Below are 27,322 nucleotides of genomic sequence, written 5' to 3' on the forward strand. Positions count from 1 at the left end.
ACTTTTTGAAAGACATAAAATATATGCTAAATGAATTACAATGGCTGACAGGTTCATAGGGAAGTACTAAGCAATTGGTCTGCAGACCATTTCAAGCCTAGCCAAAAATCCCTATTCAAAATCTTCCACTATCCTCAAGGAGGGAAGATAGGAGAAAATCTGAGGCTGCCCATCCAGTTATCTAGGTTTACCTTGAAGGTGGGATTTGAAGGGCGCTATGCAGCTTGACATGTTGTGGAAGTTTGATCCAGAGGTGAGGGATACGTTGAAATATGAATCTATTATGCCAACACGTTTTATTTATCTGCCAATGAAGGTTTAGTTCCTTTAACCGAGTAGTCGATGTATAATTAGTTCTTTTGTTGCTCTACTAGCAATTCAGGAGCTGGTTGGCAAGGGTAGAAACAGACCTCTCAACTGTCTCTGTTTTGGTGGAATGTTCCTATTTTCAACCCCTGCATAGAAAACCCTTATTTTTGGAGGTATGTCCCTATTTTCAGGATTGATTTATCCCTTCATACAATTTTCTGAATCTCTCTCATTACATGTGATTTTGTAAGCTATCATGTACACAGAAAACTATACTACATGACCAACATTCTAACGGCAACAAGAGGACTCATGTCATACATCATCTTTTTTTCTGAAGCAATAGTAAATGCCCTTGTGTGATAGAATTTTCCAATAAAGTTCATTAAAGGCTACAGGTTTTACGCTTTCTCCTTGGTAATGTACTTATATTTTTCCATCATTTTGTCAATCTGCTTTTTAAACATCTTTCTGAAAAAAAAATTCCCACAGTCCTACTGGAATACAGAATAGTTATGTGCAACTTAGTATTTAAATTTGATGATAATTAGATATCCATATTTTTGCCTGAATGTTCCTACTTTGCAAGGGCCTGGGTTCCTATTTTCAATATCTGTGGATTGAGAGGTATGGGTAGGAGATTATTTAATTTCTAACATATGTGTTTCTGCTAGCATTATTCTACTATCAATTTCTTTGTTTGCATGCTGTTATTGAAAACACAGTTCAGCAGTACAGGATTTCACTAAGCAGTATCCAGAGCACTGAATTACAGTATCGTTTTTATAAATACCTGTTAGATAAAACATACCGTTGTCTGCTTTTGTCTATTTAGTGTATATCATATTCACTGGCCTTTCATTTATATTGTGGATCAGTAAATCTTGAGTAGAATTATTGTACTACAGATTACTGACTACTCACCATATCAGTTAATCTTTAGGTGGTCCCTCTGCAGTGGATATACATTTAGGAAATCCTTTCCCTGCACTCCCTTCTGGCTTTTCAAATTTCTAAAGAAGGTCCAAGCTCACAGAAGGCATTCTGCCCATTTTAACCTCTGCTAGCATAACCAAAGCATGGATAAAGGACATGTGTGCTCTTGACATTCCACGTTTTTGCTCTATTGGATAGGAAACAAGTATGTTAATTGTTAAGAATCAAACATTCCCTTAATACCAGGAACTAATGGAGACAGAAGCTACATAAAACATGTACACGTATGTAAATGGTAGTGGTGCTTGGCCACAGAATAAAGAAGCATCATCTTCTGCATATGGCCCTTTTGAAGATTAATGATTATTGTGTCAAACCACATATATGAAATGCTGTCTGTAATGTTTACTTTGGGGAGCCATGTAAAATGGGTTTATATTTTTTTGGGGGGGATCCCAAGTAGTATTACCTAAAGCTTGGGAAAAAATTCTGACAGAATACCATGGATGGCTCCTGTTCAAAAACTGTCCTGCTTTAGGACTGGAGATCCTGGCAGTATTGCTTGACAGAGCAGAGCTATGAGTTGGAAACTAGATGGTTATAGTACAGATGTCTGCTCTGGCTGTATTTTGAAAGCATGCATTACAGGAGTCTACTCCTTAGTAAAAAACAAAAGAAAAATCTAGCAAGGCTAGACTTTCCACTGTGTGATTTCTTAAACCTCTTGCATTAGAGGCAACATGGGATATATGCAAATCACCCTTTAAGGACATCAGGTGTTTCAGCTATATGGCAATTCTGAATGTCCATGTCTTATTTCTTTTTAAGGCTATTAATGAACAAATTTAGGCCAATAAAGCCAAACCCCACTAGCTGTGGACATGCGTGTTTCAGTCTTCTTTTGGCATCATCAGGTAGCATCTATTAATGAACAAATGCCAAAAGAAGGCCGAAACACGCATGTCTACAGCTTGTGAGGTTTGGCTTTATTGGGCAACTTAAAGTAGAAGATTCCCCCACAAGAACTGTTCAAATAGATTGATTTGATTAAAGGCCCTGCTTTTCAAAGAAGACATTCAAAGAGTAAAGGGCTAGGCCTTGAAACGTAATGGCCCTATAGGTAACATCATAGTTAAACAAATGTCTGAACTAAAGTAGGTACCCTTTCTTACACTAAGAGATGATCTCAAGTTTATGTTTACTGGCTTTAAATTTACAGTGTATGACATTAAGCCACAACTGCTGCAACTCTTAAATAGAAAGTCTTTCATTTGTGTCCTCCTGAAGGTTCATCCTTCCAACATCTACCACAGTCAGACTGGCCCTATTATCAAACTGACATGAGGCAGCTGAAATGAAGCTAGAAAGAATACAGACAAGAGGATGGGACCCTGAGGCTGTGTACTAAACACTGTCATTTCTGATAGTTCTACACCTCTGTCTACTGCATTCTAAAGTCAGTTCTCCACCTCTCATAATATTTTGTGTTGCTGTCTTTTACTTTCCTACCAGCTTTCTGTAAAAGCATTGGTGAAGTCTGTGTAAGCCCCAGCTATTGAAGTCTTTACCTTACCATGCCTGATGCAGTCAAAACAATGGATACTGCTGACTTGAAATACTTGCCATTTATAAATACATACTAATTATCAAGCCTTTAGCAACCAAGTTAGCCTTTGTTTAAGATGATTTACCACCAACCAACTTTTCAAGTAAGGATATCATATTTACTAGTCTGTTGTCCACAATATCTCCACTTGTCTCTCCTTCCCAAGAAGCTCACATTCTCTATTGAATTTCCCTTCAGTATTAAGTCAGCAGCAGCAGCAGCCCACTTTTTTTTCTCATTTTCTACACAGGGTCAAGTTATTGTGTTAACTGTTCCCATCTCTCTCGATTCAAAGCCACACTCCTGGCTTCTTCAACACTCATGCCTAACTGTCACAGATCTTCTTTCACATGATCCATACACCTCTTTGCTGGACATACTCGTTTCCTCTTACCTCCTTCTTGTCTGTCCCAAATCTTCTTCACCATATTTTCTCCTGCTTTTATGCATGTGTCCGAACCACCATAATCTGTTCTCTTTGATCTTTTCTGCAGTTGGAGCTACTCTGGCTTCTGCTGTTATGTCCTCATTTCTACTTCTTCTCTCCCACTGTGTGCATCCTACCACCCTTCTCAGGCACTTAATTTCCATCACCTCTAGCCTCTTCTACTGCTCTGCCTTTACTGCCCAGGTTTCTGTACCATACAGGAGTACTGGTCGCACCACTGTCTTGTACACCTTAATTTTCAGTTCTTTGGCGTTCTTCTGTCATATACTACACCTGAGACTCTATGCCAGTTGGCTGCAGCCCCTCTAGCTTTGAGTTCTTCATTCAGGCTTTCTTCCTCCTCAACCCCCCTTCCAGATACTTGAAGCTGTTTACTTGAACTATCTTCCCTTCTGTCTCAGTTCTCAGCGTCTTCTGATTTCCCCAATTTGCTGCCAGGGTCTATATTATAACATCGAAGTTGTAAAACTTCGAATGTTATAATATCGAACCCGCTACATCAAAGGAAGAAAATAGCAAGCCCCGGAACATCAAATTCTTACCAAGGTCAAGATTCGGTGGGCCGTTCCATGGCTTTGCTATTTCCTCCACTGTGGTGTGATAGTTACAGACCTTAGGGATAGGGTGCGGGTTAAGGTAAGTGGATAGGTAGGAATGTATGTATGGTGTAGTGTAGTGTTGGGTTTTGTTAACTGTATGTGTGTGTATTAGTTTGTTTGTGTATGGTTTCGTAGAGTATGTGTGCGATAGTTAGAGACCTTAGGGTTAGGGTGTGGGTTAAGGTTAGTGGATAGATAGGAATGTATGTATGGTTTAATATAGGGTTAGAAGTAGGGTTTTGCTAAGTGTATGTGTGTGGTTTATTTATTTTGGTGTGCTTGTGTTGTGTGTATGTTTTTCGGAACAGCGAATTTTTTCCCTGGGAAAAATTTCGCTATTCTGAGTGTTCGATGTTATCATATTTCGAAATTCCAAGTTCAAACTTATGGTGTTCAATATTTTGGAATTTCGAATATATGATATAGACCCTGCTGCCATTACCACTGTCTTATCTGTGCTTAGTTTCATCCCATGTGCCATCAGTTTTGAATTTTATTTCCCTATCCTTAGCTGAAGTTCTTGCACAGGGTCTGCCTGTAATGCCACATCGTCTGCATACAGCTAATGTAGTCCATCACCAGTATGAGCAGCAGTGGGCTCAGAGCTTAACCCTGATGTATACCCACTCCCACTGGGAACCCCTCTTTTGAGGCCGAACATTGCTCATACTTAGTGACTCAATGACTCATTGAACCAATATTTCTGGGACTTTGAACCACCGCAGTACTGCCCAGATCAGCATTCTTGGGACCTTGTCATATGCTTTCTCCAAGTCTAGGAATGCCCAGTTGGACTCTTTCCTCATCTCTAGCTTCTTCTCAACTGTCTGTCTTACTGCAAACATTGGGTCAGTTGTGCTGCATCCTGATCTGAATCCGAACTCCTCATCTCCCATCTTACATTCTACTACTCTGCATATCCATTTAGAGAGCCCAGTTGGCATAATGGTTAAGGTCTTTGCTTCCCATTCACAAGGTACATGTTTCAATCCTGACCTCTGACCAGTACCTGTTAGGAGTTTGCATGTTCTCCCTGTGTCTCTTTGGGGTTCCTTCCACCTCCAAAAAAACATGTGTTTCCATCTTAAACTCACCAATGAAAGGAGCTGTGGGCAGCAGCATAGACTCTACATGGTGCCCTATAGGGGGAAGAGTTGTACAGACTGACGCTTTTGGGCATCAACTATGGTGCGCAGTATCACAGTCTGTGCATCATAACAGGGATAGCCACTCTACAGTGTAAAAATATGGCTCCAGGTGATTTGGTCATGTTGACTAATGTCACCAGAAATAGGCATGGGTAGTTACCGGTGATAAGTGGGTTGAGGACCTGGCCCACTCCCACCTACACCAGGGACCCATGTTAACTGTGGGAGGGGTGTATGTGTCCCTATTGACCAGTGTGTGCCTGCCATAAAGCCAAGCAGCCCTGGCTGGTCAGTGTCTAGTTGCCCAGCATGGGTTACCTGGGATAGTTCTGGTAAGCAAAAGCTAGACGTAAAACCAATCAACCTGCCAAACATACTGAGAATTGCTACACTTAATGTAGTTATTAAGTGACCAAAGACAAAGAAAATTATGTACAGTTAAGTAGGAATGAACTGTGTCTTTAAAAATCTGTTCATGAAAAGGATAGAACACATTTATGAAATGTTTTAACATTGTCATATATGCTAGAAATCAATAAAAACTTGGTACAATAAACACACGCACACACACTTTATTTGTATGTTTGCTGGTGACAAAGAATAATACCAGATATCATTCATTGTTGTCACTGACTCTACACAATTGAGCTGGGCATGGTTTGTGATAATTTTTGTGATGCTTATGAAGTCATTGTGGTGCAGTGTGGTTCCTAACTGTAACCTGAAAGACTGACTCTAAAAGTTGAGGTGAGACAGCATCCTAAACCCAAAACAGTAACTCTTAGTGTTTCTCTGTGGCTGAGAACATGACATGTATGTACTGTAATCCAAATGTTTGTTTTGCAATTACAGTTACATTCTGTATTCTAAGGAATGTCTTTCCTTTAACATTGTGTAAAGCATGAATGAGTCATTACTCAGTAAAGCCATTCTAAACCAAAAACAGTAATTCTTAGTGTTTATCTGTGGCTGAGAATGTGACATTTGTGTACTCAGCTTCATAGAACCAAGCATACCTCCATCAAATGTATAACATGATGTATCAGTCTGTATAAATAATGTTCAGGTCAGTCCAAAAGGATACATACTGAGTTTCTCTAGTCATTACCAAAGAGAGCAATGCATCAAAAGCCATTTAAAACAAGGATGTTAACTTTTGGAGTATTTCACAAATTACTAATGTGACTCCAAGAAGATACTCAAGAAGTTTCTTTTTTTAATAATCAAGAATTGAAGAGAAGGGATGTCAGCCTTGGTAAAAGTGTTTGCATATGTGTTTTTTTTTTTAAATTTACAAAGCTGATAATCACTGTGTAAATATGGTACACAGCCTGAGTGGTATTCAGAAAGGACTTAAGTTTGGTATGTAGTAAGTCACAGCAAGGTAATGTTGCTTGTTTTTTTTTTTTTGTTTGTTTGTTTTTTTAACTGTAGCAGAGCACTGATTTACATGGTCTTTTCACATGCTCAGCCAGGGAGTACTGTCTAGGTAAGTGACTTGTTCAGTGTTGGCAGTGGAGGATGAGAGAATCAAACCCTGAACTACAGCAAAAAGCTTGCTTTAATCGTCTGAGCTGCCTGCTAGATACAGTTCTGCTACAGCAATTCAGACACAGCTTTATTTTTGATACATAGCGTGTAAGTGGTGGTGGTGCTGCGGTAGCATTGTCGCCTCACAGTAAGACGTCCTGTTCAATTCTCAGCTAGAGTGTCTTCTGTGTGGAGACATGCGGGAATGGGCGTACCTTTGTTGAAGGTTGTGTGTCAGGGCTGGCAACTTGGCACGTAAAAATCTACTGCCAATCATTAGCGGACCAGAGTTCCGCTGTGGCGACCCCTAAGCGGGAAAAGCCGAAAGACACAACAACAACAACTCTTGATGCATAACTGTTTCTAGGGCAGAGTTGTTGTTACACTTTCTAAATGAGTAAGATAGATGCAATGATACACAAGAGTGTTTCAGAAACACCCGGTAGATTCACAGACTTAGCCTGCCATGTGTACAGTAAACATGCAAATTTCATCTGTGATACCAATTCTATCAAAATTTGTCAAGTTGCACTTCAGAGAAGCATAACTCTGTGATGATAGTCCATTGCACCACTCTCCATCAAGTCACCAGAACAGGGATGGGGTGGGAGAAGGTCAGAACTCTACTTCCACTGCAGGCATTGAATTGGGACTATGCTTCCTGCAACTGTGATGTAACCATAGTGTGCACTGTTCATGAACAGAATTATATGTCTAAAAAATGGCTTATTGGCCTTTTGGCTAAACTCAAATGTGGTTCACACCTGTGCAAAGCTTTGGGCAGTCTGCAGTATAACAAACATTATGAGCTCACAGTCAGTCCCTTTTGAGCACTGAGTGCTTGCAACTGACATTTGAAAGGCACACAGCAATGGAGCAAGTGTGCCACTTTACAACATAGAGCAAAATACACACATGCAAACACACGCGTACACACACACACACACACACACACACACACACACACACACACACACACACACACACACACACACACACACACACACTGACATTTTAGGAGAGGAACAGCTAAACTAGAATTCTGGGAGCTATAAGGTGACTTCAGGTGCACGCATTATAGCAGGCTTTGTGCCCTGCATTTCATAGGGTTGTTGGTATTTTAGAAACATCAAAGCTAAGGTTTACAATATCAAGGCCCCCTTAAAGAAACCATCTTTAGATGCTGCCTGCTTAGCCACCGTTATGCTACATACCAGATGTAACACAGAGGTAAAACAAAGGAAAATGGTATTAGGCTTTCACAACATGATATGGATTTAGATTCACAGCAAGGAATGCAAATCCTTCACCAACTGCATGTGCACAGAATGTCATAGTTTGCAATTCCATGGGAAATTGTGCCAGCCTCTCCTAGGTGTCCACATAGTGACCAGGTAAACATTCACTGGGGTCTGCACTTACTGTGTGGTGGCCTTTAGCCAGATGACGTCAGAGCATCCATTGGACTGTGGCCAAATATGACAATGCACTGTGCTTTCTTCTTTGTTTCACACTGCGTATAGTTAAGTCTGTCTAGACTGGTGCAGACTAATAAGGAACATGACTATCAATATATGTGCATGGCAGTACCTCATTGCATATTCATAAGTACCAGGCTAAATTATATGTCTTTAGTGCATACCTCTCAACTTCTTAGAGCAGGAAATCTGGACAAAGCTGTAAATAATGGGGGGGGGGGGGCAAAGGCCCAAAAATAGGGACAGGTTTTAAATATTGCTTTTACTAATGTAGAAAATTGATATAATAACGGGGTTTATATTAGCATTAATTTTCTGAAGGGTATGAAGTCTGAAACTTAAATGTCTGTTGTTATTTTCTGACTTCAGTTTTCAATGATTTGCTAATAATTTGCCAGAAAACCACAATTTATGAGAAATAGACCAAAAATATGAGGCAAAAATCTGGACATTCTGTGAAAATCTGAACAGTTGAGAGATATGCTTTAGTGTTTTTGCCATGCCTCAAAGTTGTTTTTCTGTTTTCCCCCCTCAAACACACCCACTGTTTGCTTTCTGAACATCTTTAGTTCATCTTCTGTCAGAGGCTGTGTGACTGCAATATGGCAGGGTCACTTTGACTGTAGCATAGTGCTCAACTTACTTTTGTCAGTAATGGCACACAATGGAGTTTCTTCTGTATGCACGTATGTCCTGTCTGATGTACAGTTGCATTTTCTCTTACACCTGCAGTTTCCTGTGGCAGCCTGATGATGTTTGCTTGATCAGACACCATATTCTTGCCTCTCCTTGACTGCTAATAGCAGCTTTTCGCTGGGTTACAGCTCACTCATGTTTGGAGCTTGTGCTATGATTTTGCTAGCTATGCTGATTGCAAACTGTAATGTATACCATCTCAGGTCCTCATTTGAATGTATACTATACATCAAAGCTATCCTTGCTGTGACAGTTACACAGGCCTGCTGTGTACCAATTTGTAGATAACACTAAGGCATATAAGTAAAAGATATAATGTGCTTTGAAAACAGTAAAACTAAGCAAATGACTACTGCAGTGGATGCCAAAACACTAAAATAATGATAAAGCCTTAATATCTACACTGGTCCTTCCCTTCCCTATTAACGTGACCAATCCTTCTCCCACCTCCCTCCTTCCATCATATGCCTTCTCATCCTACACTCACACTTCATAATAGTAGCTTATAGTCTATTCCCACTAACTTAGCCATGGTTAACCTGCATTTGGCCTTCATTAACTAACCCTCTCCACCAGTATCTAGCTTTCCACCCTCATTTCCTTCACCGTTAACCTTAACAACATCCTTAGATAGCACCTTTATATAGGATCTGTATTTAGTTTGTTTACCGGCGTAGTACACTGAACACAATAGACCATTTGTAGGCACAGCCATGGTACCTGCACATGCACCTTGCACACCAACATTTTATTCTCAAAAGTCTCATCCAGATCTGTACAGAATCTTCTAGAAAAAGCTAGTCACTAAGGCAAGTCCAAACTGTATGAGTATTCACCTAGACTTTAGTCTTTTTTCTAAACCTCTCACACATATCTTTAACCTGTCCTTCACCAAAGGAATCATTCCACTCTGATCTTATTTAAGAACTCCCTGATTGTTTCAATCCCTAAAACACCCACTCCATCATCAGAACATGTTTACCATTCAATCTCTCTGCTATGTCTCTTCACCAAAGTACCCAATAAAAGTAGTGTACCAGCAACTATTTGAACATGTAAATAAGTAAGTATGGGCTCCTACGTGACTCCCAGCATGGTTTCCAGAATGCTTAAAATGCTCTCAATGTTATAGACAAGATTTACTCAGTAATGGAAAAAGGCTAGTTAACTGGTGCTATTTTTATTGACTTAAGCCACATACATGAAACTGTTAATCACCAAGTCCTATTGAGAAAGCTACCACATTTGGGCTTTGGTCATGTTCATAAAACAGTAAACTGGCTCAGAAGCTACCTCACTAGGAGTACCTTCACTGTACAAGCTGGCAGAGCTGTATTTGTAGAAGGTACCTTTACTGCAGGTGTCCCTCGGGAATCAGTAGTAGATTCAATTCAATTTCAATACTAATCAGTGGCATCGGTACTGTAAATTCCCTCTACCGGCATTACCTTCTAGGTTGATAATGTAATTCTTTGCAGAGAGGCATTCTCCACTACAAACTAAGAATCAATTACACATGATTGTAGTACTGTGTTATAATGGCTAAATAATATCGTTCTTACAACTAATGTAACTAAAATGGATGCTGTGCTCTTTGGAACTTCAAAAAGTCTCCCCAAAAACAAACTCCTTTGCTTGCATATTCCCAATACCTAGTCCATAGAACTAGTAACAACAGTACAAACACCTTGGCCTACTTCTTAACACCACCCTAACATTCAAACACTGCACAAAAAATTATCTCTAAGTCAATATTCAGTTAAAAGCTAACACCTAGTATTGATTATGAACTCCCAATATTCTTTCTGTAGTCATTGTCCAACCCCTAGCATTTGCAGACTATGCAAAATTGTATATGCGGATTCATTCATCTCTCACCTCAGCTTTTAATATCACTGCATTCTTCTTCAAAATAGATCCATACAGCTACCACCTGTATTAACGTTTAAAACCATACACCACAGTTCCTGCCCCCCAAAAACAAACTATAATTAAAAAGCTCCCTATACATACTGCCAAACCAGTGAAATCATATTTTTGCAATATAACGATCAGCCCCCCCCCCCCCCCAATGCAGTAAGGCACTCATTCTACACAATTTCACAAAAACATGCTACAGCTAAAAGAAAACTTAAAATATACTTGCTTCACAGGTAAAAGTTAATATACAAACCTACCTTAACTCTCTTCCTTTTCAACTTTCTTAATCACAAAAAGAGGAGGCAAGAAGGGGGAAAAGAAAGTTCTCTACTATCCCTCTTACCCGTAGTACAATAAGTGTTGTACACACGTAAATTTCATTGCTTCTATATCTTGTATCAGTCCTTTACTTTAGACTTTTTATATGCTTTTTGTCTACATGCATGCCTGTTGGCCATAACTGGACATGAGCCCATTCATTCTGTAGTAGTGGGGATCTGCCCAGATCCACTAGGACGAGAGCTGCCGGGGTGGGATCTGTTATATCATTTAAGCAGCCATGAGGTTTGCTTGCATCCTTGCTTAAATTTACTTATTAATCTAACCCTTCCCACTGGGCAGGGGAATGTGTCACCCACATCATAGCAGTATCCACAGTGCCCTCCCGTACACAAGTGCATTGGAGTACACTTGCTCAATGAAGCCTAACACTGTCAGCAGCATGATGCACAGCACACACATGCACACCTGCGCACATTTACACACACACACACACACACACACACACACACACACACACACGCACACCATTTGAAATGCTGGGACCACAGAAACTGAATGGACCAAAAGAAACAGACTTACATATATTAAGAGATGTCCATTTCCTGGAATACTGGAATATTCCCTTTTCTTCAAGGTATGGTAATCGCAAAGTTGGTATATATACGTTTTGGGGAGTGTAGGGGGCTTGCTCCCCTGCAAAAAAGAAGTTTAAGGGAGACGAGTAATGTTTTTTTTCCAAGCTCTCTGCTCTAAGCATTGCAAATGCTGACTTTTCAGTAGGGAGCCCACATACTTTCAGGAAATGAGCTCACCTCTTTCTACAGTTTTTGACCATTTCAACGCCACCGACCCTCAGAATGGACATACCCATCCTCTCTACCAGCTCTGTCATGCACCTAAGCCAATTAATCAGACTCAAGTTGCCTGCGCTGTAGCCAGAACTTTTACCTCTATCGATCAGAACTGTTCATTTTTATTTATTTATTTATTTATTTATTGTAGTGTTTAAAATATTAACTATACTGAAAGTAATGATGCCTCATTAAGTGTTAAACTCTGTGTTCAATGCTGTTAACTACTCAGTGTTAAATACTTTGCTGCTTAAAGCTGTACTGCTGGTGTCTGTGTTCTGAATAGTGCTTCAGAATTGTAATTCATAATGTTCGTCTGTAAACGTGTGCAACTGCAACTGTGTTGTGGCTGAAGATGATCCCAGAACCAGTCCACCTACCTCATTAGCAAAGAAAAATAACTAAAGGGAGCCAGGCTTGTTTTCAAACCACTAGTGACTGATGTTCATTTGTGTGAACACTAATGTGCAGACAGCTGGCTCTTCCCTGGAAGGATGAATTGCCATCATACCAAGGATTTCTTCTGTCCCTTGATGGTACAATCTTAAAGCTAAAATATGTAGGTAGCAGGGGTGTAAGGGTGCAGTCTCCCACATAGGGGGTAGAGGGATGCTTGCCTCCAGCAAAAATGCTTTTTTTCTGTAGGTTCATAGGTTTTTACTAGGCTAACGGCCACAAGGGCCTTTTTAAGCCTAGCCATGCATCCCAAATCTCTGACATGTTCTGATACCCTTGATAAGTATAAGCAGCCCTACAAGTCCCATCTCTTCGACTGTGTAGCGAGAGCACTTGGGAAGGATAACCCCTATAGTCTTAATCTGCTCTGTTCCCTCCCTCTCCACAAAAAAAAAAAGTTATACTTTATTCAGCTGCTCTTACTTAACTGCCTTCTACCTTATTACCTTAGTATGCTGTTCTGTGTGCTCTTAACCATTCGGGTGCTCTTATTCTGCACTTATTACTGCTTGTTAGCCTGATTAAATTTACCTGCTTTTCTAAGCATCTTAGTTTCGGTTGCAGCACTTGTGCTTCAGGCTATTTATTTTACATTTATGTTTTTTGTGGACAAACCCTTATCAAACGCTGTTCTTCACAAGTCCATCAAGTATTCAGAGCACTATGTCTGGACAATTCCCATCAGTTTCCCCTGCCAGCCTGGTTGACATGGGCATACTGAGACAGTGTAGCAACTGCCTCATGTTCACGGACAGTCCCCTTCTCCTAGCACATAATTCTTCTACTTGCTAGAGATGTATCTACATCAGTAAGCTGGAATCCATGCTCTCTCACACCACAGTCAGTACTCCTGACAAAGAGGAGATTGTCAGTACAAACACCACACCACCTACATCAGAGAGCCACACACCCACCTATGCAGGAGTCCTCAACAAAAACTTTCCTAAACAGAGACCCCCAAAACACACACAAACATTCCACATAGACCACCAATCACATCAGACACAGTAGTCAACACACAAGTGTCTCACAAACCTAAAGCATAACAAAGCAATGCAGCCCATAAGGCATAACAATAAAGCAACGCAGCCCATAAGGCATATCAATAAAGCAAACATAGTAGTCACTGGTGACTCAGTAGTGAGACACACTAATGTCCCCCTCAACAGGCTCAACAAGAAGGTCACAGTCAGCTGTCGGGCACTAGAATCCACCACACCATGCATGCACTTATTTCTCTCCACAACAGGTACAAGATCCAAATGTTATTCATATTTAAGAGCTTTCACTCGCTTGTGTAAAGTGATCATAGATGAGATGAATACTTGTCAGAGAGCCTAGTTAAGTAATCAGTAGACTTTGGAACATTAGCCCTATGCAGAGTGTACATTTACATCAGTATGAGTCTCACTCAGGGTTCTTGATACACACTGTATAAATGAATTGTAGTGAAATAATGTTAATATTCAAGAGTAATTTAGAGAAATATTTTTTTGGCACACAGTGTGCATATTACATCAGTGCAATGCAGATAATTTGGACAGATTCAGAAGCATTCTTGGTACACAGTGCAATGATGATACATAAAAGTCACTCAGAGATGGGTACTTACCCAAGAGTTTTTTGCTTTACACACTGACAAAGCACTTCTTAGACTATACATGTATACAATTGTTGAGGATATGTTTGAGAAACAGAACAGATGATGCAGGCATGATTCAGAAAATGAAAAGTACAAAGTAAAATATATTAAACATTATCTAGTCTGGCAGCTATTGAGAGGATTAAGGCTGTGACATATTACTAAGTTTATTCCTGTAGTCCAGTATATGATTCTCTCAGCTTGCATTTGCCTGCTGTATGAGTCTGAATAACTCATTTAACCAGACAGTGCTTCTTGGGCTGAGTCTACAAAATGTCCATGTGGATTTGTGTTCTTCCTTCATTTACAAATAAATACAGGCAGTTGTATGGGGAACAGCTACTACAAAAATGCGGGATGCATGTTTTTGTCAGGCTGCCAGTTACATGGAAATTCAAATAAGAAAGGATAAGATGTAGGAGAAAAAGGAAAGTTGTCAAACATTACCATGCCCCCAATCTGCGTAGATGTCTTTATTTTTAAAGCTGTCTAAATAAAGGGCTCAGAAAGCAAAAGGGGAAAAGGTAGAAGTAGCTAGAAGATACAAGTTCAGAACCAGTTAACAGCTACAGAAAGACTGGAAACCTTGGGGAGGTACACACCGGCAAGGGCATTGATAGGTCATCTACTCCAAATCTTTTCTACATGCAGGGAGATGCACACCTGCCATGGTAGGCTTATCTTAGTAAACACAAACAGTAATGCAGAATTTGCATAGTGCCAACAGGAATGTTGTAACAGTGCTTTCTTAAACTGAAAACATAAGACTTGTCCTGAACAAACGCTTTGATTCAGTCAGGCTACTAGAGGCCCATTCAAGGAAGGGTGGATCAGGAAACCAAAAGGCATGTCTCCTTATTCAGTGAGAATGTATGGTTTTCCCTTTCCACAGAAGCACTCAGTGGTAGAGATCAAAGGCTGGCCCTAGAAAAAGAGATTAGTGTTAATGCCAAGTATAGCACAGCTCTGAAGAGATGCACATCATTGTTAAAGCAGTGGTTCCAAATAATGCATACCTAACTAAAGTTTCCTGATCCTTAGCTCTCAAACTCTAATATCCTGACTGTGGAAAAGAGCCCTTCAGAATATGTCGCAGACAAGAAAAAATTAAACATTTGTCAACATCTTTAAATCAAGATATCATGGCATGCTTAAACTGTTTTCTTTATAATTGTAGAATATTTAATTGAATTATATGATTCAACTTCACTTTATATCGATTAGTGTTGAAAAGGTCTAAATGTTGAATGAGTCAGTATGGACTAGGGAAATCTTATGAAGCAAAGTGGAGAATTTTTCCAAAAATGAGGTACAGGGGGTCACTGAGTCTGGGCCTATGTTTTTGACAGCCGACAGCAGCTACCTGTATATCACTTCCTTTCTGATGTCCTTGACCTATCTGCAGCCATAAAAATAACTGTAGTGATGTTCACGGTTGCTTATTAATACTGTGATTTTCAAACCTGGCTTCATCTGTTATACCTAACCCATTTATTTTTTTACACCTGTATGTTAACCTTGACCAGCAGCGACAACATATTTGGAGTAACTACTCTCTGTGCAAGTATACTTTGATTGGTCTTGATGCAAATCACTCATACTTGTCTGCATGCATGACCTATGGACTGCTATGTTACTGCATAGGGTAAAGCACAGTGGGGAAGAGTCAGTGATGTATTATGCACTGCATAAGTACAACGTACAAAGAAATGCAATGAAAGGGCAAACAACTCCCCCAACCTAACAAGTGTAGCATGGTATGCTATGTTACTGTGCAACAAGTAAACAGACTATATCCACTAACTGTTCATTGAGCTGTAAAGTGCTAAAACAAGTCAGAGTCATCTCTATTGCTCACCAAAACTGCCTGCATGTTAATTCTATTTCAAATGTGCAGTTGCAGAACAGAGTACATTTTTCATTTATGCAAGCATAACCTGAGCTCTCCCAGCCAATCCCCCAACATGAACATCCACAAACAGAATCCACAAACAGAATCAGATTAAAGATTAAAGTTCTGTGGCTGCACCTGTATACAGCTGACAGTGTTATTTTAACACAACACCGCAATAAGCAGTTCTGTTTTGTCTTCCCAAAGTTTAATGTACTATGTTTGGTCTACCATGGATGAACACATTCCTATCCAGAAGACTGTCGGTATGCATTCTAGCAAAATAAATAGTCGTACAAATGTTTTGCAGGGGGGTGTACCCCTTACATCACCTGATATGGGGTGTCTGCCCCCAAAACCTTGGTATTGTTTTACACCCATTATGTCCACCAGATATCAGCGCTAATGACCAGTTGACCCATTTGTTCCTACATGGGGCATGAGCCTCTTGTCAGCCCTTCATGCCCCAGTGAGGTGAGAGTCAATCGTGGTCATCATCTGTGCAGTCATCAGGGTTCCTTCTCATGACTCCTGGAGCTGCTAACCCCCTTGTGGCAGCTCTAAATTATGTTAAGCTATAGTTGTTGAGGAGAGGAGCATGCGAGCTCCCCCATGTGACTCCTTTCTGACTTACATTGCTACTCAGTGGCAGTATGCCCCTCTGGCCCAGAATCCATAGATTTCACCACTCAGAGCTTCCAATGGAAGTTGCACAAGTGGTGATCTAAGTTGCCTTCCTCCCCCAGGATGGGCAAGCCATGTACTGCTTGATTACCATCTTCCTCCCCCTCTCCCTCCAGCTGCTGTGCCCTATACTCAAATTTGGATTGTCTGGGATGCAGTAAGGACTTCATACCTCTATGCCATGGGAAAGGGCCTATATCCCTGATATTTAAATGTTCTACCTCCAAGGTAGCCTCAACTTGTGGGGAAAGGAATAAATGCATTTCTCTTTCCTCTAAATGTGTGTAAATTCAGAGGTAGCATATTTAGAGATCAGGAGTGTAGAGAAAGAGCCCTACACTTGGACCTTCAAGGGGCACAGCTGCCTTACAAAACTGCTTAGAAATACTATTATTTTTTTAAAATGGATGGCATCATCAGATGGGATGGTGGTAGGACCAAATAGATCTCCCTAACAATTCCCATTGGGATCAGTGGGCAGTATTCCTAGCAGTAGAAACCAATATGGTTTTGTACCATAGCAGTAAAGTTTTGTGACCTCAGTCAGAGTATGAACCCCAAATGAAATACATACAAGTAGAATATGTTTCATATCATTTATGAACTGCTGAGTTCATTACTGCAGACTACTGCTAGCTGTACTGATCATCACAGACAACAGTCATGCACTACTCTGAAATAGCTGATTTTTCATGCAGGAACTCTACTGGTGCAAGGTTTGCAATGTTTTTCTGCTTTGCACCCTCATTTCTCAGAATGCCTTGTGTACTGCTTCTACAACAGTGTGAACAGTGTTGTCTTGCTACATACTGTCAGCATATAGGTGTTGCCTCTTTCCCAGGTATTTCCTTCACAAACACATAGGTGCTCAGTCTGTGTTACTGTGTCCATTTTAAGTAATGTAACCTACCCAAATGGCTTCTGCAGTATTTAATACATGGTCACACATCATATGACACTGGCACCTTTAAGTAATGAACCCCTCTACCCCATGTGCCTTTTGCTGTATATAACAGACACATAGGAATGTGACACTGTGCACACCTGTAGTAATGTCACCTCTTTCCCTCAGCAGTTTCTGCACTGTTAACATCTGTAGGATACACAGGGGTACCCTGCTTTACACTCCCACATTGTTGTATGTCTGAGTACAGTTTGTTTACCTGTGAATATTAGGGTGCCATTGAAATTACAACTATACCAAACTGTATTTCAATACACTGTTAATTTCTCATTGTGATCCATTGAGTAGTGATTTTCATGAGCTTTGTTATCTGATTAGATCAGAGATAGCCCCTGTATTACAACTGGGTTTGAAGTACGAAAAATATCCCACCCTTTGCATAATCGTCATGTCTCTGGATTTCTCCTGTGCACCAGCATTGCATCAGTGTAACCTGCTTACACACATTGTGTACCAGATGCACTAAGTCCCAGACTAGTTGTGTAACCTATACATATCGCACAAAGTCACCCTTGCTTATGTCTCCCAGCACTATTTTCACTGACTCCACACACAACACAAACAGGAAGCCAGGAAAAGGACATTTATTTATATTATTTAAATGAACAACTGACATCTTGGCCAAATGCCTTTAGTGGTTCTTTTAAGTAATATAAAGAAAGGTCATTTTGCTGGCTACCCATTTTGGAGTAGTTGTATAACACAATTAATATGTACATATTGAAACTAATTGTACCAGGCTTATTGAGAACTAGACTGACAGTGTGTACCAGCTTGATGCACCATTTCATTTTACCTTACAACTTACAGGAAAAGCACAAAAATAGTTGTAATATATGAATGAAAGTTTTTGTATAGTCCCAGTGTACTGCTAAAATTATTAAAGTTTGCTGGGAGTGGTGGCATGCATTTTGTTTGTCCAGATTTGTATTTAACAGGTGACCATACCTCTCAACTACTTAGCACAAGAAATCTGGACAAAGCCTAAAATAATAGGGTGTGGGGGACAAACTCCTAAAAATAGGGACATATTTTTAAAGCTTGCACTTATAAATTGAAAAAAATTGCTAGAATACAGGATTTGTGCTAACATGCATTTTTCTGAAGGATATGAAGTCTGAAACTCAAATATATGCCATCATTTAGAAACTTCAATCCTCAGTGATTTGCCAGAAAACCATAAATTTTATGAGGAAAAGATCAAAAATGTGAAGCAAAAAACTGGACAGTTGAGAAGTATGCAGATGCCACTCTCAGTATTCAGACATGTTTTCTCTCTTAGTATTTTGTGTCAGGAGCCTCTGGGGAACAGAGGAGGAGTGTCAGGTTTATGAAAGTAGCAGGGAAGTTCAAGTTTACTTTGATGCTTGTTGAGATGGCTTCACAATCAGATTAAAATGAAAATCACTTGTGTTTTTCTCACTTCAATGATTAATAGTTTTAATGTGGATTGCATAAAACAGCTGTCTGCTCACACATGCACCAACATCTCAGCTTATTATGTTGGATGCTAGGAAAGGCAGTTTAATAATGTGTGTTTTTGGTGTGAAGTCAGCAGCACAGTGTGACTAACTGCTATGAGTGTTGTGATCTCCATTCACGCCATCTCACCCTGTACACAGTGTAAAAACAATATGTATGTAGTTCATGGAGCGCAGTGATTACACTCCTGTGTCTGGAAAAAGATAAGTCAGTTAAGCGCTACTATGACATGATACCCAGTGTTAACAAATGCTAAACACTCCCCTGCTTAACTTGTTAAGGTTGAGTATTGTGCTAACCAGTGAAATCTGCTGACCAGCAAAGAAAGCAGCAGAATAGAAAACAGATTTGTTTTTGCCTGCAGGGGAGGCCTACATTCTGGAAGATGGTATACAATTCCAAAATTTCCAGTTATACCCCTCATTGTAGAGTCATTGGTTCATTGAGTGCCATACTCACCTGTGATACCTGGAAGATCAAAAGGCTGTGTATTTTGTTCCTCCAGCAAATGCTTGGATTAATTTTCCATTAATGATACTGTAGTGTAAGATGGGGGTGCATTCCTGAGATGCTGTACACTGGATGCGATGTTAAACTAAACAACATCTGCCTGAGTTGGTAGTAGCTCAGGTGGTAGTAAAAATATGGTCTTTTATAAAAACAAGCAATAGAACCTTCTCAGTATACTGGACAAATTAGTCAGTATAAATAGCTCCTCAATTTGACCTTAAAAATAAGCCATGCCTATTTCTGACTAAGGCAGTCAACAGAAAAAAGTAAATAAATGAATTAGTTAAATAAAATGTCCAAGTAAGTCAGTAAAAAAGTAACTGTATTAACAGAGTTGTATACTTGTTATTGGTAACTACCTACCCAGTTTGGTTTCAAATGAACCAGCAAGGAAGGTAACTGTTAATACCTTGTAATGTGAATTTTTTTGTCTGTACTACTACTTTAATTGCTGATTAGAAATTATACAAGTATACCACTAAACAGATGGTAGTCATGTTGAGGGAGGACATTGTGGCAGATTAGACACTAAACGTGCAGGTACAAAGATTCCTGGATTTTGTTAACACAAACTCCCTGGACCAGATTGACATTTCCCTGACCAGGGGCCAAAACATACTGGTTCTGATCCTCAGTAGAATGGGAGAGTGCTGTACACCCCCTACCGTAATGCCCTCACTGATAAGGTCAGACCACAAACGATCTTAGAAGTAAAAATAAAAAAACAAAAACCCAGCTAACCACAGAATGCTCAGGAATTACTCTAAGGCTAACTTCCTACTATTAAGTGACAACCTGACAACAATTCAAGCCCCCAGAAGTGGAGAACAGCAGCAGTCATCCCTCTGCACAAAGCTGGGCTCATCAACAGACCCTGGAAACTACAGACCCATAAGTCTCACTAATCTCATGTGCAAAGCCATGGAAAGAATTATCATGGAAATGATTAATAATGACATAGGAAAACTCCAAACACTGGACCCAACCCAATTTGGTTTTGTCAAGGGCAGGCCATGCCTACTCAACCTGGTGAACTTCTTTGAGAAACTCAATCAAAACAATGGATGAAGGCAAAATGGTTCACATTACTTAACTTGACCTGGCCAAGACATTTGACACAATACCCCACTTAGGCATTGTTGACAAACTCAAGAGGTAAACCCTTATGTCATGCAATGGATAGCTATTTGGCTTAGAGACAGGACCCAGAAAGTTAGAACTGGGGAGTCCATCTCTACAAAGAGGCCAATCACAAGCAGGGTCCCTTAGGGATCAGTCCTGGGACTGCTCTGTTTGGTATTTACTTCTCTGATGTCAAGGCCAATGTGAAGCACCTCTGGCTGATCAAAACTGCAGATGACTGCAAATTAGTAGCAGTCATAAAATTCCACAGTGACACTAATGCTCTCCAGGAAGGGCTGACACAGACAAGTTATGTCAGAACCATGGACTAAAACTAGATGACAGGAAATGCATATTAGTATCTTTTGGGAAGTCATCCATCCCGGCAACTATCATATTGACAACACACCCCTAACAGTCGACCAAGTAGTCAGGGACTTGGGGACACGCATAGTAATCTAGTCTTTGGCCATTATCTGTCTACAGTAATGAGGAAATCATTCTGTGGTGTGCAACTTATAAACAAAGTTATGGCATCTAGGTTCAAGTAGGTCATTGTTCCACTGTATTCAGCATTCATCAGACCTATCATTGAGTACAATGCCACCTTTGGTATGTACCTAAGCAGGCACAGCCAACAAATGGAACTTCCACAGAGGTTCCTCACCAAAAGAATACAGGGTCTAAGTAACATGTTCTTTGCAAAATGCATCAAAGCCCTATCCTTGTATTCTGTCTCGTATAGGCTTTTGGGGAGATCAATGCCGGGCATACAAAGCATTGTCAGACCCCACCCTGATGGACCTGTTGCATATCTGCAAAACAAACAACTCCAGAGTTACCCATTCTAAAGTCTTACACCTTGCTTGTGATATAAATAGGACCTGCTGGAGAGACAGGTATGTATCCCAGAGACTACCTCTTCCCTGGAACAGGTGCCTCATCCATGTGAAGCAGAGTTCCTCCCCAAGTCAATTCAAGTGCACCTTGGACAGTTGGTTGGGGAAAAGGAAATTCATCTATGTTTTGGCACCTATGTCTTTAATGAACACAGGAAGCCTGTAAATGGTTCGTCTTCTAGGCCCCTACTTGTAAATATTTCATCTCCATAGCCCCTGCTTTCAATTATCAAGGGTACCGAAACTTGTAAAAGATTTGGGATGCATGGCCCTGCTTAAAAAGGCCCTAGTGGTCATTAGCCTAGTACACAGCTATGAACCTATGAACCTACTAGTCTGTAAATCTGAAATTGTTGACTGTACCTCTGGATTCAAGGCTCTGCAGACTTGTCAAACTGATAACTTGCAGGTAATGTTTCTATTAGGTGTTTGCAGATGAAACATAGAAGAGGATCACAGCTGTTGAAGTACACCCATTTTTTTTTCCTTCTTAAATGATTCCCGAGCAGCATCTTTCAGCTAAAAAACAGGAAATTACTCCCCTTCTTTATTCATTGCTAGAAGGAAAGGCTTGGCCTTTCTGTAATGCAAGAGCTGCTGGCTGTGTGTTTTCAGTTTCTTTCACTCTAACATATGCTAATTTTGTCCAACACCATTTGTACACTCATGATTTGATTGGAAATAGTTTGAAAACTAAAGCACAATTTTCTGACTTTTGCTTCATACATCAAGGATGCAGTGCAACAAAGTCAGAGACAAATGTCTCAAATCTTGGACATATTCTTAGTTATACACTGAATTGACAATTTTAAGCTAAGTATTTCCATTAGTTTGTAGTCCATATTCTGGGCAAAAAGCTGTAACTTTAATGTCTGATATGACTTTATATTATTATTACATGTTATTATGTCACTTAACACATTTATAAGGTGCATGCTACATTGCTGAAACAAAGTCAGGAGCATCCTTTAAAGTCAGGTGCAGCTACGACGTGTGATGTAAAGAAGTGCAACCCTACCCTAACCATGTCCGTGTGTGAGTGTGAACACTGCTTATGTCATGATCTGTACTCATTTACTCCTTCACAGAAACCACTGCTGTAGGTAATGTCTTATTAAATTACGTCCATGTAATCCTGTTTCAGCAACCTTTTACAAGCATACACGTACAAATACACACACAGAACTGATGTTCGTAATCTTGTCAAACTTGAACTGATCCTTAAGGATTCTGTCTTGAAAGTATCTGTTGCAGCAGTGCAGAAGGAATAGCATTGATTTCAGGAAGAAATAATACATGACTCATTTAAGCAGAACTTAATTTATGTGGAATAAATGTAGCCAAACTTTTTTTTAGGTGACCCTTCACTACTGTTTCACCAAACTTGTTGAAGAAAGATCCCCATCTGTTTGGTAGCTTATTTGCACAATAACTAAGTTTAAAGATGTTTACTCATTCTGTAATGTTATATGAGTCTTGTCAGTTTTTTCAGTCCTCCTAACTGTTGCAAAATGCTCACATCCAGCATTGATGGCTGTTATCCTCTTGTATATGAAGATAACTATCCCTTACTGTTGGGCAACAGTAAAATCTTTGACAACGTAGATGTGTGATCAGTTTCTATGAGGTCTTTACTATGACTGTTTTTCTGAAAGAGGTGTATTTCATGACATGCAACTTCCTGTCTGAGCACTCTAGGATTTAAAGGTACTGCTGATGATAAGGACAAAGCAAGCTGGCATCATAGCAAAATGGTACTGTAGTGTACAGGCTGCAAGACTGATAAACATCACAGTACCACAGTTGTCCAATCAGAACAGCTATCAGATTTGTGTCTAAATGTAAAAACAAGCATTTCAACTTGGCACACAAAATACATTGTTGCCAGAAGGAGTATTTCATTAATGTAGGACTTTATAACTTAAGGAAAGCCTCTGTAATATACACATTCCTTTATGATTTATTTTATCTGAATACTTTTCTGGCTACAGTGTGACAAGAAGAATTAAGATGTTTGGTGTAGCCTAAGAGGTGTATCAAGGGACAGCCAGATTAGCTGTTAGTTGTTGCATGCTGACATTTGCACCGATGTCTAGAGAAGGTAGCTGATATTGTTGCTCACAGCAGAGCAGGGAAAATGTATCCAATCCAAGTATCTTTAGGTATGTTTGGCTACAAAACTGTTCACTTAATTGAACAGCAGAGACTTTTCTGAAACATATCCAGTCAAAAACCTAGGCATGTTTCGGTTAAATGTTGTACACCTAATTAAAGCCACCTGGTGGTGCAAAATTTAGATATAGATGATTGTCACTGTTGAAGTGACACCCCAACCCCATGTGCGAAAATTGGAAAAGGGTTGTGGATGAATGAAACCATTTTCAGAAAGAAAGTTATGCAAGATGTCAGAATAAGACACAAATGCTGATATTATGGCATCTTTACATGGTAGCCTACATGGACTGTTATTTGCCACATCCAAATATTCCAAGTCTTGGGTCCAGGAAAATTCATTCATCCACAAAGGTTTGGAAGCTATACACCCGTTTAACACAGGATGACAAAGAAATGCATATAGTCCTCTAAGGCTGCTATACAGACAGGCGTTTTTGAGTTCAGGGAGGAAATTCCAGGAGATCATTAGGAGAATATCAGAACTTCATACCATTTTTGCTGTTCACATTAGATCTTGAAATGCACCTACTGGCTTGCCTTTTTTCAGTGACTGTAGATTTCCACACAACTATCAAATTCAATACTTTACTTCAGCATAGATTATTTGCCTTTATCCAGAACATATTTTTGTACCAGTTTTCATTTACAATGTCCAGGCAAACCAAAATTTTATTTTATAGAAGAAATGAAGGACCTTTAAATTTCCCATGTGTGTTTGTGCAGTGTATGTGGATTGTTATGCCATCCAAGGCTGGTTCTCTACATTATGTCTGCTCTTGCTGGGATAAGCTATGGCAACAGCATAATCAGGATTTTTAAAACTGTACACAAGTGTGTACCAAATTTGCCATAATGTAACTTCACCACACAGCCCTTTCACACTTACTATATGTAGAGAGAGAGAGGCAGCGAAGTAATATTCCATAGTAAATATGCTGTAGTTTTTAATATAAATTTGAGCACAAATTATTGTGCAGAATAAATTATTTTTAAAAAAGTGTGTACTATAGCATATATGTGATACGTGGATATGTGTATACATGAACCATCATAAAGTTACCTTTTATTTAATTATTTTTTTAACATTGTAAACATTTTATATTTCTGACTGCACAAAATAAATAAATAAAGTACCTTAAAAAAAGTGCATACTATACACTGGATGGCATATATCCTTGGGCTACAGATCCTCCATGATCCCAGACAGGTTAAAAAGAGTGTATTGGAAAGTGAAGGAAATGTGTCTTTATCTTATGCTCATTATTGTAGATATTTAGCAGCCTTGTTTAGTTTTACTGTAAGGACTGCATTTTTTGACTGACTGCCTGAAAAGTATCTTCTTCTCCGAGTGAACTGAGAGTGTAGTCCGTGTGCTCTGACAGAGATGCTGTTCTGCCTCACACCTAAGATATTATTTTAATATCTTGAGAAGGAGCAACTGTGACCCTTAGTAGGGATGTTGAAGATCTTTTTTCTGCTTTCCTGGAAAGAGCACATTGTTTTACATGTACAGTAGTAACATGTCCATCTTCAAAAGAGGGTAGCATTTTTTATCCCAAACCATATGCAAGTTGGCTATCTTTGTATGGTGATTATCCATATGTCATCAATCCTTCTGTAGGATTCATCTTGTGGAGGCATGGTGAGAAGTCTGGAAACATACTGAGGACCCATTCTTCAAAGTAAGCACAGATTCAGTTGAAAACAATTTAAACACTGTATACCACCAAAAGCCCAGTTATAAATGAAATAAATTTGCTATGTAAAGGAAATCCTCATGAGGGGATGATGTGGGCAGTTTCGGAAATCTGCCAATGGGTTTCATTCATTCTCTTTGTATAAAAAAAGGTCCAGACACTTTCCTGCCTGGGATTTCAGCATTCTCCCTACCTTGTAGCAGAGCTTTACATGGTTAACAGTTACATAATTTCAATGTTCCCTTTTCCTTAGTAAAGGTATGACACATTATTTTGCCCATACTGTATTGGCATTTTTACTTTTTTTTTCCTGAAATGTGTTTGTCTTTGTATATAATTCTTAAATGGTACTTCCACATATCATTTAGAGAAATATACAAAAATAAACGCCCTTCACAGCAACTAATCGTATTAACTTCCATATTTAAAATACTAAGGTGTGTGAGATACAGTATCCTAATGTCGCAGTATGGTGTTTGACAGTGAGTGGCACTGTAGTTCATAGTGTCTGAGTGACATCAATATTCTTTTTAATGAAGAAAAATGTTAAATTCTTATAATGCAAATGCCTGCTGAATGGTATGATTATCAAAGATATTTCAGCTCATATAGTAATCAGATCTTAATCAGCCTTGTAACACAGAGGATGAGATCTCATCCCTGATACCAGCAACCAAGGACCAATTCAGCTTGTGTTTGTGTGTTTCTCCAAGGAGAAGGAAACCCCATCACTACTGCTGTGATACTTAGGGGTGCCTGAAGGGAAGCAGCAAGGTGGCAGTTGACACTTCAAGGTTGAATGACCCTCGCGTAACCTAGGTGCACAGAAAATGGAGGATGAGTGGCCTTTGCAGTCTCATGTAGGGGAGTTGAAAGGGGAAGTTCAGAAGGAAAAAAAAAAGAACTAGACTGCTATCTAATGGTTAACATTCAATCCACCCTTTTCTCTCATTCATGTAGTTACTGGAGCACAGTAGTCATGTGTTGTGTGTTGTTATGGATGGTGGTAGAGGCAGTAGGCCATCTACTCAGCAAGGCAGGAAGAAGTAGGCCAAATCCCTGAATGTTCGCACATTTCTTTTAATGTATTCCTTAAGAGAGTGGCAGCTAAAAGCCTTGATGCACACAGTTAGAGGTAAACATCTGCTTCGCTACATTAAGAAACAGATGCAGAAGCTGACCTGAGGTCAGGTGTTAGTCTGGGTCAGTGAGATGTGGAAGTGAATGTCTAGGAAAAGTAGTCAGTCTCTATGCTGGCCTTCAAATTAAGAAAGTATGCTCAGCATTTTTAAAAGACATTTTTGATACTAAGTTAAAGCAGTAGAGGGGAGATATAATTGTTTAAGAATTACCAACACTCTGTAATACTACAGTCATGAAACTTTCTTGTATAGGTGGGAAAACTTGTAAATCATTGTAATTAAGCTGGACTTTTATTTTCCAGAACTAAGGCCATACTCCCTTGACATGACATGGTACAATTGTTACTTAAGTGAATGGTGGTTTTCAGCATTCTCCATATTACCCCACTAATTAATAAACCAAACAGCATGGAGATGTTAGGCCCATTCATTGTACTGGAATGCATATCCCTGTGTGCTTTTGGGAGATGTTTCTAAAAAAAAAAAACTAAACACTGCCAGCTAACAGTTTCAAGTTCTTATTTGAAAGTCAAGTTAACAAATTTACCACCGCCTACTGGCATGACTGTAGTCCCTTTGAAGTAAAAGGCATAAGTAATTTGTTTATTCCATGAATCAGTTTAAAGTAATCCCTAATAAGATGGATGAATGTAAAGTAAATATCTGTCCGTGCTCTAGAAAAGTAATTTAATGGAAGAATTTGGGTGACTAATCATTTACATGTGCAAAGAGTTTATTTGAAACTGATACTGGATTGATGATAATATAAAATTTCTGTTGCTACCCATGTCAAAGCCAGATATGCAGATCTGCTAGATGCTTTTAACTGTAATTCCACCCACAACAAAACAATTC

The 27,322-nt window shown here is 39.5% G+C and overlaps 1 protein-coding gene across 5 annotated transcripts in view; it reads left to right on the forward strand.

Annotated features, from left to right (window-relative positions):
• The window catches only part of RHBDF1 (rhomboid 5 homolog 1), a 1,247,410-nt gene that overhangs the window by 516,461 nt on the left and 703,627 nt on the right, over positions 1 to 27,322 (forward strand). The gene's annotated exons all lie outside the window — the stretch shown is intronic.

Source organism: Protopterus annectens, chromosome 12.part0, assembly GCF_019279795.1.
Source record: "Protopterus annectens isolate FY-2018-M chromosome 12.part0, PAN1.0, whole genome shotgun sequence".
Lineage (NCBI taxonomy): Eukaryota > Metazoa > Chordata > Ceratodontiformes > Protopteridae > Protopterus > Protopterus annectens.